We start from the raw sequence: 14,461 nt of genomic DNA on the forward strand, positions 1-14,461 counted from the left end.
CCCTACCACGATGACCCTCCTCCTTGGAGTCCAAACAATTTTGATGCTTTGCAAAATCCTTCGATAAACAGAGAGATGCTGCATTTCTTATGGAGCAGGGAGTGCACAGCTGTGATGGTGTCTTTTGTTTGAATGTAAAGCAATTGCCAACCTCAGGCATTCACAGTCATGGCAGCAGCGGTCACAAAACGATTTGTCATGGTTAGTTTTGGAACTAATGTGGTTTTTTCTTAAACTATTTTCTGTTTAATTATAAAAGGGAACCTGGCTGCATTCCAGTAAGACATGAAATAATAATGTATAAAGGGGATTGTTCTTTTATTCTGCACCAACACTGTTTAATAAAACGGAAAGTGTCCATTTGATGGTTGCGCAGAATTTCATTAGCCTCTAATTGCTTGTGACAATTAGTGAAAATAATGCTGCATCACCATGCAAATGGCAGTACAGTAACCTATTCTAAGGTATTCACCATAAAGCAAAGCATTCCAGCTACAGTATCAGACTCCTTCAGCTTTACGAAACAAGCTCCAACTGACTTGTAACTGTTTGCACTCCTAATGTGGAATTGTTTAAAGTTAACTTTTACTTTCTGAAAACTAAACTTCTGCTTTAGGTGCTCTTCTAAATTACTAAAAAAAAAATAAAAGAACAAAACCACAGTTGGCAAAATATGATACACAAGATTTATCACTTTGGGTTCCTTCTGGATATTGGTAGAGGCAGACTTTTTGTTTGAATTCTACTGGAAATAAAGATGTCTTACCTGTGTACACAAATTAGCTAGTGGTTTGTAGAACAGCCACCAGATAAGGTAACTGTGACTACGTTATAGTCACTCCAGCTGCCTATCGTGCTGGTGGGAAGCCTTTACATCCTGTATTTATTTTTTTCAGCAAGAGTCTTGTTGCCCTGACAAATCCAGGGGTACAGCTGTGAGGTGCTACACAGTAGGTATATAACTGATTTTTATAACTTTGCTGGGACATCTGTGGGAAGGTTATAAAACTGCATTACAAACATGTTTTGCCATCCTATGATATCTTTAAAAGAAGCAATTTATAGTTGTAACCTGGAGAATGGATAAGCACATCATATTTAATTAAATGCATATTCTAACTGTTTTCAATGTCTCTTTTTCTTCTAAATAAACTGCTTAAAAAAAAATAAGCGGCAAACAATTATATGTAGAAAATTTGTATTGCTACTGAACCCTTTGAAAGTATTCTTAAATGTAAACTGAAAATACATGTTTTTAAGAGATGCTGATAGGAGTTTTGGAAAATGCCCCATGGATCATTCTAAAATTTAGACAAATTTCCATTATAATGTCACGATAAAATGGTTCAGATAATGTACTGAGGAAAATCATAAGAATAGAGCAGTTCATCTAGGCAGCAACTAGTTATGAATAATTTCAATAAATATGCAAAGACTACATTCTGCCACATAAAACAGCTACTCAGTTGTAAACCTGCAATACATTTTTAGGCAATAGTACATGTATACCCAGAAATAAATAATTAATTGTGATACCCACGAATATAATAATTCTGATTCTGCGATATTTGAATTTTGCATCAGTTCCTCCCATGTTTCATTTTGACCATGTCAGTATTTTACCTACGAATATTATTTTTACAAATTTATTTTTAACACCATTTGTATTTTTATTTCGTGCAAACAGAATTCTACACTGCAACGCCCATTGTTTTCTAAATCTATCCTTCCACCTAGACAAGAATAAAATGGAAGGGACTTAATGGATCCATCTACTGAACAATACGTAATTTCAGCACTAAGCTAAATATATACAGGAATAGGGGAGAATATTTATGGATAGAAGTGTATGCAGATACATGCACCAGCTCTCAACTTGTTAGGACTCCACCTCCCTCCCAGCAGAAACACAGGGGGTGTTCAAGCTTATCTTAAATCAGACTCCCTACTTCTCCCATATGTATACTCATTAGTGCTCATGCCTATATTCCCATGCCAATGTACAAACATTTGAGTGAAAGTGGCCTTTCTGATTCCCAACTCCACTGCCTGTGAAATTTGTTTGTGGAAAGCAAGATTGTGTGAAATATGTCCTAGTACTACCTAATATCACAAATTAATCCTTTACATGGAAAGAGAAAGACTAGCCTTCACCCTTGTTATGAGGATCTCATTTTCTTACGCATAAATGTTAATACCTTTTTCAGCGAGGAAGTAATAAAACCAACTCATGCTACTTTGAGAACATAGGTAAAAACGTGGCTCTAGTACAAGTTTCAGAGTATTAAAACCAAACATTAAAGTAATGAAGCAATTAAACTAAGTTTATGAATAATTATCTTGATTAGTGGATACATGAGTTGCCAAGCAGAGGGAATATGAAGTTTTAATTACCATTCATAACACCATAAGCCACAGAATATCAGGCATTTATATGTCCATAGGTAAACATTACTGAAAAAAGAAAAGGCAATGCAATACTTATAAAATTAAACCTTCAGAAAAAGGAGCAAGCATCAGTACTTCCATAATCCAATGGGAATCCAAACACAGCACCTGTATGTAAAACAAAGATGTTTATCTTTGCAAAATGAAATGTCAAAGATCTGTGAGTGCTCAGGTTATCGTCACTAGTCTAAAACACATCCGAGGATTTCACGTTGGTCCATAAGAACCTTTACCTGCAAACTCTCCTGCATAAAACAACGTGGGATGTGCAGACTACTGCAACTCTCAGACACGTATCTGCCACCTCCAAAGCTATGAATCTATGCAGTGAATCACTTGGAACTGATACACGACTGTCAGCCAGACTTTGATCATAGGCACTGCTGAATCTCTAGGGCAATCCAGTTGGTAGTATGACATCATATGACCAGGACTGTACTTAAGAGGAAAGCAGGACAAACCAACGTTTCCAGAAGAGACTAAAATCTCATTTTGGCATATGTCCACAGAACAGTCTCAAAACTGAAGCAAAGAGCCAACAAATTAATCAAGATCTAAATAGTGAAATGCCAGACTGAATTTCCAAGAATTTCACCCAACTTCAGAAAGAAACTATTTTGTTTCAATTCCCAGAGTAAAATTGCAAATTAAAGCAAATCAAAGTAGTCAATATTACTAATTAAAACAGACAAAAAAAACCCCAACAACAACAAAAAACCCCACAACGCAAAATGGCTTGGTGGAGAAAACTGAGACAATATGGCATGATTTGCTGTAGCCGTGTGTAAAACTGTTTGTGAACCATCTCTCCCAGTTATAGCAGAAGTATCACACCAGAGGCCAGCTCAGATGCATCAGGTGAGGTACAGTAAGGAGTCAAATACACTGAAGAGAATTCATCCTCACTAGCTTCTAACAAAAATGCAGGGTGCAAGAGAACCTCGCACGAAAGAAAACATCATCTGTCCCTAAAGTTCTGCATACTAATGATTAGAGCAGCTCTTGACCTTTTCCATCAGTGGTAGGTTCTATGGAAGGAGCTGTGGGATCCTGGACCTGAATAACAGGAACCCACCCTGCTGTAACTCTCTGTAAAAATCTACCCTTTCTTCAGCACATTTTTGTCTTATCTAAGGCACTCAAGAAACTTCTAGTCAGGTTGTTGAAAACGAAGGCCTGGCCAGGTAGATTTTACACTGGGAATGAAATGAAGGGAGCTCCCAGTGAACAAACTGTGTGCTCCAATGTCAGTTTGCTATTGCCTGACTGATTTCATACCAGCCACTTGAACTGCAGATTCTCCATGGTAAAACGGATATATGTTTTTGTTTACTATATATGCACTCAGTGGCCTCGTATGACCATTAAGGAGCTTATGGCCCTCAAGTAAAGTTACCTTGTGTTGAGGTCCTTGAGAAGAAGTCGCTGTATAGAAGTCACTAAGGCTATACATGAAATCTGTGACAGGCGCTGGACTGGGATTCTAACTTACACCTTGTTAGCCTCCTGATACCTCTCCAATTTACAGAGACTTGGATGTCAAAACTCTCACTGCACTATTCATCCAACAGATGCTTCCAAACTTGCTCTGGGAGTACTCTGAAATACATCTGCATTTCAAGCAAGCCTCCCGAGCCACTGTCCCAATCACAGCTTTTAATCCACAGTGTTTAACTGGAGGTTTATATATTCCACCACAAAGCTGTCCTAAACCTGGACCAGTCCAAACTCCAGCCAGTCTTACAATCAAAACCAAAGATTATTCCTTTCTATTGTAAATGCAAATGCTACTGAGCAACAGCCAAATAGAAGGTACACAGAGAGGTTAGAAATTTTGACATGTTAATGACAAATACACCAGCTTGAACTTTCATATCTTATTACAGATCTGCCTCAAAAATAACAAGATAAAAATCTACTCTTGAAGATTCACACAGGTGAAACTGTAGGTAGGCTGGTAAAGAGAGTTAAAGAACATGAGAAGCAGCAGTGAGATGTTAGCACTGATTACTGGATGACATCATTAGCTTTAAAACCACCACACTTTTATAGCTATACCTGTAAAAGTAATAAAAGAACTACAACTAGTTCTTATACCTTACATACACCACTAAGTGAGCAACCGACAGCAACCACTTGCAGTCATAACTCACTTGAACTGGAATCAGACCAGGGAGATATAAACTTTAAAAGCTACAAGACAACAATGCTTCTGTAAGACATTCATCCCACCGCCCTGTTTTCAGAAATACTTAGGACTACAAACACAGAAAAAGACAATGTTGAAGTTAACTACGTTTCTCCTGTAAAAGCACTCATCAGGTGGAGGAGGCAGCAGTAGGGTTCTTCGGTGTTGTTCACATTGCTTGGTGGTCATCCAGAAACATCCTTTCTGGTTATTAAGACAGAACAAATTCAATCTCACTCCAGTTTTTTTTTTATTTATTATTAGGCAAAACATATGCGAGCTAGCTACAAGAAATGAGACTCCACTAATGAGACGTGTATTTTCAGCATCACCAGATTCATGTGAAATGCACAGGCTGTCAGGATATTTTCCCCTCACCCTATTATCTGCACAAAGACAAATCCTGACTCCCCACTAGTTGACCAATGCTGGGGAGTTTTTAAGTTCTTAAAAACACTCACGTTCTTTTTATAGGAGGTTTGCTCTGTTTGGTGCACAGTGAAAATGCACATAAGGACCCAGGTCCTCCTCCTCCTGCCTTTGGGTGCACAGCTGAGGGCAACTTAAACTTACCCCAGCTGGGCTACTTCTACAGCTGTGCATGGCTGCCCTCTGGGCTGGTGCTGGCAGTCAGGCACTGAGGTCAAGGGGGTAATTCAGACTAGAACTGCCAAAATAAGTGACTAGTTTCCAGCTGTATCAGCTCCCCAAACACCCTTGCTATCTGGTCACACAAGAGCCAGCGCTGGCCTGGGTGCATGGGTGGGAACACAGGGGTGGACATCACTCAACTGCTTCAGCAGCATGCCACCCATAGAGAGGTGGCCAAGGGCCCAGCCTTGCCCTCTGGGCCTCAAGAGCATGGATTAGTTTTTTGGTGAATTGTCTTGGCCCCTGAGGTGTCCCTTGAATACACCTTCATCCTTCTTGAAACTGCTTGACAAGCCTACGTTTGCGTACTGAGATGAAACTCCACAAAACAAGGCAATTTTTCTTTTTTTTTAATCATTCCCCAAACACTCTCTCACCCCTGAGGACAGGCCTACAAGCTCGTACATGGATTTTCCCACCAACAGTCATGCCAGGGAGCCATGAGCAGTTATCAGGGGAAGGTGAAGCCACCAGCCACACTCCCAGTGGTGTCACCAGTATGTCCTTGTTACACACCTGTGGCTACATCCCCTTGCAGTCAAACAGGTCAGCCGGGCCACGGAAGCCTCCTGCTCATGCATAGACTGGGGAGGAGACTCAACCAATGCAAGTGTTAAATGCAAGAGCGTTTGGGGAAGACCAGCATTTTGTTTTAACATAAATGTAGATTTGGAAAGCAGTCAGTCAGCTCTGGGTTTACTAATTTACCACAAGAAGTGTGACTGAAATTCTTCCTAAAATACCATACAAGAAAAGGTAATCTTTTCAGGAAGTAGTAAGATTACTGTATCAAATAAGACACTAGAGGTTTAACTGGAACAAATACTGGATGTCATTATGCAACTGGATCAGTAACTGAAGCATAACCGGAGCATGCCAGTAGTACTGACAACGCACTTGATCCCACCCTACTCCTGAAGCACACACATTCTACTGCAACCATGAAAGTTTCAGATTTAATTAAAAAGTGCTATATTGCATTTTACATAGAAGTGTCATGCTTTATCAGGATGATGCTAACATGAAATGTGTATACATATATACAAAAAAATTGGAAGAAAAGTCTAGCACAGAAGGAAGGAATAGTGTCACAGTGATGACTACCGTAATGAAAGTGCAAACAAAACCTCTGACCCTAGCAGTAAACACAAGTGTCAGAAACATGTAGTCTTGAATGATCTTTTACATGCCACTTTGTTCACCCTATTAAGATGCTAGTTGTTTCTTTGATTTATCTGATAATAAATTTTTGATGACTAGTGAGTCTCATAAAAATTGCTCTGGTGCTGACTACATTGATTAATAAGCCCAAAGAATCGAAACTGTCAGAAATTCATGTGCAAGAGTAAATTACTGCCAAACATACATTAGATATTCCATAAAATATAGAATAAAAAAGGTTGATTTGGTAATTTTATCTTGCACCAATTTGCTTGATATAATTTATACTCAGGATCATCACTGTCAGTCCTTGCATACCTTTCCTTTTTTTTTTAAGTCAACATTAAATCTAAATTTGGGACAGCCAAGAAATGAACAGGAGCCAGTATATCAACTGCAATAATCAAAACTAACATTCAGAATTTAGCTTGGATATTGTATCTAGTTGAAAGGTGACTAAACCCCACGTTCTCAGAGTTGCAGCATTGGTAAGTAAAATTCACTTGTATTTTAGGAGTCAAAACCGGCACACATATATCCATGCCTAAATCCCATTCTTGCAAAACTGTGACATCTCCTCACTGGAGCCTTTGCATGTGGCAGGTTCTTGAAATGCATCCTTGAAGAGTCCTGGACTCTGTGGTCCCACTCTCTTTCCTTAGATAACTCTCCAAGGAGAGATTGGGTAACATTTAATGTGCAGAAAGTCCCACAAAATTAGACACAGGGAGCAGGCCAGCAGTGGGGATCTGGGTTCATATGCATATACATGAAGAGGAATCAAACTTCTTTTCCTGTCAAGGGGAACCATACTTACAGCAGTGGGTTTAGGATTTGCTCTCTTTACTTCTGCATATATTTACCACCATGTGACAGCATCTTGTTGCAATATATATATGATTGTAGGATTGAAAACCTATCTGATTACAAATTAATAAGTGGGCTTTATGGATAACAAAAAGGATTCAGGGAATCACTGTTCCCCATTCACTGAAACAAATTATGCTGTTCACATTTAGCACTGGGGCCAACTTCTTAAAACATCTGGCAAAACTATGAAGAGGGCTAATGTTCTTACATTTATTATTATTGCTCTGGTGAAGCTGGAGCAATTGAAATGGTCAGTATCCTAAGTAATTCTATTTACCGTATATGCTCCTGCATACTTCACTTTAGACTATAATTCCTTTCCTCAATTTCCCAACAAGTGAATCAAAGAAGAAAATCTACAGGATATTTTTTCCTGGGGTATTTGATACTGATTTTCAGTATATCAGATTTATAGGGTTAAATTAACAATGTGGTTAGGAACAGAACAGAAAAATGCCATTGTAAAGAACTTGCCCAAACCAGACCTAAATCTGACTATCACCAGCTTTAACAGTAGGGTATTTCTTGTTTGAATGGAGAAAAGTGTTGAAATGCAGGAGTAAGAAATCCTGTGCCATAAACAGCAGAAGATCCTGATCTTTCAGGTTATACTTTTCAAGAAAAAGTTAATCTTAATAACAAGAATTTAAAATTAAATCTGATCATAACCATTTTCAACACTGTACCTTAGGTGTAAGGGGCTGCAAAAGTGCATATAAAGTGATGGCAATAATACCTGCTCAAATAAAATCAAGGATTTAAAAATGTTTATCAGAGCTTGCACTAAAATTACAAATTACACCAGAATCATTCTCACCTCTGCATTCCACTGGAAAAACAGTTGATAAAGATAAACATAAAATTAGGGACATTTCTCTAACCAACAGCCCTCACCAGAAGTGTAGAAAAAATAGCTAAAGATCACACAAAACCCTCAAATAATGTGAGGCTGAAATAAGAAAATGGAGTTCAATAAAAGCCAGCATGTAATAAAACAGATATGACTGCATAGAGAACAGAAATTGCAGACAGTTCTGCTTGATTATAAAAGCGCCACTTTTTAATTTATCTCTCAAATAAAATCAGCAAATGTGCGCAGTAACTCTTCTTGTTTGGTTGTAAAGAACTAATCTGCAGAAAACAAGAAAGCAAATCAACCGAATTTTGAAGATTACAAAGGGTTAACAGGCTTACCACTACTTACTGTTAGCTACACAAGTATACGTGAAAACCCTTATTGCTACCAGAATGTTTTCCATGAGTTCTCAATTAGAATTGTTTTGACTGCTATTTCCTGTTTATACTCCTCCCTGTTACAGTCTTGAGGACTTTGTTTAAAATGCTCTGTCATTGTTGTTACCAACTGTGACATCCAAATTCTGTTCTCTGCAATATCCTCACACACACACAAAAAAGGTTAGGTAAGGCAAATTCGGAGAACACCAGTCAAGTTTCTTAACTGCATGCTTTTTGGACACACTGCCTTTGGTTAGCAGCAACACTACCCAGATGTGTTGAGGAAACCCCTTGAATCCACTGGAGATGAGGAGCTGAACCCACCATGCCCACAGCAGCTGGAACAGCAGTGCACCCTATCGAATACGAGGCCTTAACACTGTGACGGTACTGATAAAGTCTAAAATCAGGCAATAGATCATCATCTCCGGCTACTAGGCATAATGTATTAAAAGCCCTCATGGTTCATACAGTAACTGTCATACCAAGACGGTGCTCTAAAACATATTTCCCAGAAGCAATCAGAGCCCAACAAGAGCAAATGATCTGGTACTTTCCCTGGTCGCTTCTGCTAGTAAGTATCTTTTTACAAGGTTGTACCTTGCTTTCTTTTCTTAACCTGCTTGACTTAGGCTCTCAAATAATTTTGAGGTGTCTGTACCTAAACACGTTTTTAACATCCCTTTAAAACTACTGACACCAGAACCAAATTCATTACCAGTCCCAGTTGATGCTGAAAGTAGTAAGTTCCTATTCCTGCACTCAACTAACGCAAGACTTTTTAGACCCTTCAGGAATAGCACTGACCTGTGAGCTGACAGTGCACTGCAGTTATATTGTGTCTCTTGAAACATTTTTCAGAGCCAACTGCTTTCTGGAAAGCAGCGTTCACTCCTTTTTATCTCCTTCTGTAATCATAACCACAGCACAGGATAATCATGACCACCACATCCTGCATACTTTCCTCATAGATAAGTAAATATTCTTTGAGCTGCTTTAAAATAAACTATGCACAGGCACAGCCCCCATTTTCACCGCTGTCCTTCACCAACTTCCAGGTGATGTACAGTCTTTAGTCAGAAAAAACTGTACATTTGCTTCCAAGTGTCTGAGAACTTTGAACAGTTCCAGGTCAGATCACTGAGGAGCTCACCAGAAAAATGTCTTTGTTGGTCATTACCTCCCAAGACCTATCAGACAGTTGATAATTCTTCTTAGTGTTTTAATGAAATTATACAGCACTCATTTTCTAGTGAAAATGTTGTGCAGCTGTATAAGCTAAATACTTCACAAAATCCTATATAGTTAAAGGGTTGCCTTGACCAACCAAATTTATAATGCTCCTTCAGGAAATAGTTCTCAAAATCATATTCATGCCTTAATTGTACAAGTTATATTCATAGTACAGCCATATTCTTTGAAACTTCACTAGTAGAATTCCATGTCTCTTCTTCACTATTTAACCCAAAAATTGATGTCAGTAAACTAGGTCATAAACCCTCAGTTCGGTCTATTTGCCTTCCTCAGTGTTGGAAGGATACTAGCACTTCTGTCACTTTCTGGCATTTCCCTGGCACCACAACTTAAAAAACTGAACTTTGGCGAGTCCACACTCTGTCAGTCAAGCCTCCTAAACCCTCTGAGTGCACGTCAACAGGCCTGGAGGTTTAAAACCATTTCTCACAACAAAATGTTGGTCAGGCTTCTATTTAGTGGACTGAGAAATAAATTCATCTTCCCTAAAAGATCATCCTGCTTGCACTGAACATAGAACAGAAGCATAACAGAACACGACTTTCCTTCCATCATCATTATTAATGTTCTGACTATCATGGTTCAGAAAAAGGCCCATTTAATTTCTGGGATTTATTGTAACCAGATAGCCATAACCAGTGTCTCCAGTGACTAAGAACCTAACAAGACAGATCCCACTTTGTATCGGCCCTTTTTCCCACTGCACATACTTTATTCAATCCCACCTATAATCCTCCCTGCTCAGGGTGCCTCGATTATATTTCTTACCAGTTTCTTTGACACATTCCTACTCATTTCTCATTCTGAATTTTACCATAATTACCACTAATTTTTAACTCAGCTACTCATCTTGTCTTGCCCTGTAGTTAGATGCAACTTGGTCTTGTTTCCCTACTCAAATCCTGAATCCTACTGTCACCGTTTCCCTTCCTGTGGTTTCATCAAGTCCTCAGCTTCTGCACTTTCCTCACTTCTTCCCTCCAATTCCTCTTCTAACACAGCCCTAGACATCTGCCCCAGTGACTTAAGCTCTGGGTTATCATCCTTGACACGGTAAATGGATTACTGCATAATATTCTAAACTTTATACGAAAGTTCACATCAAAGGGAATGGTAATATCAGTAGTTAGACCAGTATTTATATGTGCAGTATCTATATCTGTCAGATACATCAGTGATAGCTTTGGTTTTATTACATATCCATCTTAGTAATATATAAACACAAATATACAGAGATACTGTTTTTCTTGTTTATCTTTCAACATGGACTTGTTTGCTCTTCTTTAGGGAAGAGTTACAGATTTGCATGTAAATGTTGTCTAAAGATGTCAGGACTCTGAGTCATCTATTTTCTCTGTTGGAAATAATGTACTAATATATTTATCAATTTTTAAAATACAGCCAATAAATACAACATTTGGTTGGAATGCGAATCAGTATTTTCTTATAAAATATACAGTATCATGCCTTTGATACAACAGAACCAAACGTAAATGACATTTTTATATTTCCCCACATCAGGTTGATAAAAGATTTTTATTGGTTGATTAAAATTTTGTACTGGTACGTGATCAAAATGTGTGAACCAGGATTGTTAACACTTGTTTATTTCTCAGCTATGATGGATCTTGCTTCCTGCCACCCTTTGAGGGAAGCTTAATTTGCTGCGAGTTCATCTTCACAGGAGATGTGTCATCTCAGAGTCTCACCTATGGCAGACCACTGAGGTCATTGCTCTTCCACGATCTTTACCCAGTCTTTGAAACCACCCTAAAGTACACAAGGTCACAGCTACCACTGGCACAGATGGTGCATCCACATCAGGGGTCAAATGGTAAAGATGCCATGCTAAAAGGTCATAGAAATTTAGAAGTGAGCTCCAACAACGGACTGTAGCACACAAAACCATCTCATTTCTTGTACAGGGCCCAGGACAACCACACTGCAAACGAGAAGGGAAAATAAATACTAAAGGTTTATCCTAGGAGGACATGCGCAAGACCAATCCCTCCAGAAAAAATGAGAATACCTGTTCTAGAAGTATAAGTATTTGTAGAGCTGAGCCTAAGAGAAACCTGATGCATGAAGCTTTCTTTTCCACAAACTACAAAAGCATATTAATGACAAAAGAAAAATAAAGGAGGAAAATAGCATTTATTATGGCCTATTTTTCTTAGCAAGGCAGGGTAGACTCACACTATCAGAGTTCTTTAAATCTCCATTAACCTCTGTGCATCATACAAACAGCTAAGGCATCTAAGCGTACTCCTTCGAATCAAATCTACATGAGGCATTTAAATGATCTCTGTACTTCCCCACAGAAGAGTCCAGAATACTCACCATTAAAAATTACTCCAGAAATCATACTATGCTCAATTCAGTTTTCTGGTATCGTTACAAAATTAGATGACTGAATAATACAAGAAGTTATTTAATTTTACTTAAATACAGGCAGACAGCAGCATTCTTTCAATGTATCTCCAATCTAAGCAGAGAAAGGAATACTATGAAGATTTTTATAACCTCAAATGAATTTTTCCTAATGAACATGTAACATGTAATTTTAAATTATTGCACAACACTGCCATACATGTTTATTTAAACAAGCTATTAAAAGCAGGAATACGCAAAATAATCTTTTGCCTTATTTATGTTAACAGACAGAGCTTTGTCTCCCTTAGCTTAATGCCAATGGCACTATGCCGTTACCTAAATATATAGGGAAAATCAAGAGACATGACTGCAGGAGCACAAAGGTCTGCCGGCAGCACAGACATGCCGTCCTCTGCCACAACCAATCATGTCTCGTACTCCTGCTCAAATTGATCCGTGCTCACTTTCAAACAAAGACTTTGGCCTTCATTTCTTCTGTCAGAAGGCTATTTCTATCAGAAGGTTATTACCTTGCTCCCTTAATAATTGGAGACCTTCTTTCAGATGTGGAACACCTGACCAGCCTGTTTATATTTGTTCTTATGTCTTTTTTTTAAATGCCTTAAATGAAGTCTCTTCCTCCCCCTCTCCCTCCCAATGGCAACAATGATCTGTTACCAGCCTTTGCTAAATAAACCAAATGCCTTTTAAATCTCTTCTTGGCTCTTCATTCCTTTTATGATCCTATTATTCTTCCTCACTTTTCCTGTTCCTGTCTGAATTCATCTTTCATAAACATGACGATCAGAGCTGTGCAATATTTCCTTTTTTGTACTGGAAAGTTTCCACCCTCTCATCCCAGCCCTGGAGACTGTGCTTCTCTTTCTCTTCCCGTCACTCCAGCATCTCACACTGGTGGCTCACAGAAAACCTATAACTTACACCCAAGCCTTCCTCTTCATTTGCCAATTCTCCCTGTCTGGCATGCTGAGTCTCTTCTGTGCTGCTACCTTTGTGTCACCAGCAAACACCACTTACATACTCCTGCTTTGTGTGTTAGCAAGAACACCAAACCTTGCAGGTCTAAGACCCCGACGCACATGAAACACCATTCCAGGACAACCTCTCCTCCTATCAGTTCAAGCCCACGATGCCTCCTTCTCAACTGCCAGCAACTCCCATTTCCCTAGCATGCTTCCCAGCCACCAACACATGGAGTTTTTACTTGTTTGACCTCTTTTCCACCGTATGATAGGTGGTTTTACTGAAAATCGTCTTTACATCTTGGACAGCACCAATCACACAGCTGAAATTTTATAGGCTTAGCAACTGTGGAGTAAGAACAGGATTTATTTCAGGATACTAATTACATTCTAATGGATTACTCTTGAGTGTCTTGCCAGTCTCTTCTAGTTGTTAAAAATAAATGCTGAAATACTTTTCCATTAATATCACCCAGAAGAAGAATCCCTTCCTTCCTGACCTGCATCTGCTGCCCTGGAAGGAGCTGCTGCATAACAGTGGGGGTCCAGTACAACAATTCATTCTCAAGAAGAAAGCTAGGGTGATTGTCTCTAAATGGAAGGCTGAACCAAGAGGGGATTTTTCCAGACAGTCACTGCCAATAAAATGAGGTTTTCAATTACAATGCTGAGCACTGAGCAGCCTGCCCAGGGAAACCTATGTTACATTGCTGCCAAGCGACACATGCGCAGCATGACGTTTGTCAAACCTTTTCCTCTGCTAAGAGTTAATGTGTCAGTCTTCAAAATGGCTTGCTCTTCTACCACCTTTCCTGATGGAAATGTGAAAAGTGCAACTTACTTACTTTTGCAAAATATCTTGTCGAGACTCTTGACTCTGAACTGACTGTCTCGTGGGGAAAACCTGCTTTCTAGAAACTTAACAGTGACTGCTAGATCACAATTCTGCTGCACTGGAATAAGGAGGTCAAACAGGGAGACAACAATCAAACAAAGTGTTGAAAGGTGATTGCTGGGTTCAACAGCAGCTTAAAAGTGCTGGAACTCTGAATGCTATTCTAAGCACTCAGGACCTAGGAAATTATTTAGCTTTAGCTGAGATGACACAATGTCAGGTGATGATGACTGCAATAGACTCTGCTGTGATAAAAGCAAAATCACCACCCTTTCTGTTACAAGAACAAACAGGCAAAGAGCAAGTTTCACATGAAGATTGATCAAAAGCACGTGATTAATGGCAGAAATGTACGCAGAGAGTATATTTCTGGATTAACTTTGCTGTAAATGCCAGCAACCA

This window comes from Eurypyga helias, unplaced genomic scaffold (assembly GCF_000690775.1).
Source record: "Eurypyga helias isolate BGI_N326 unplaced genomic scaffold, ASM69077v1 scaffold17158, whole genome shotgun sequence".
NCBI classification, from domain to species: domain Eukaryota; kingdom Metazoa; phylum Chordata; class Aves; order Eurypygiformes; family Eurypygidae; genus Eurypyga; species Eurypyga helias.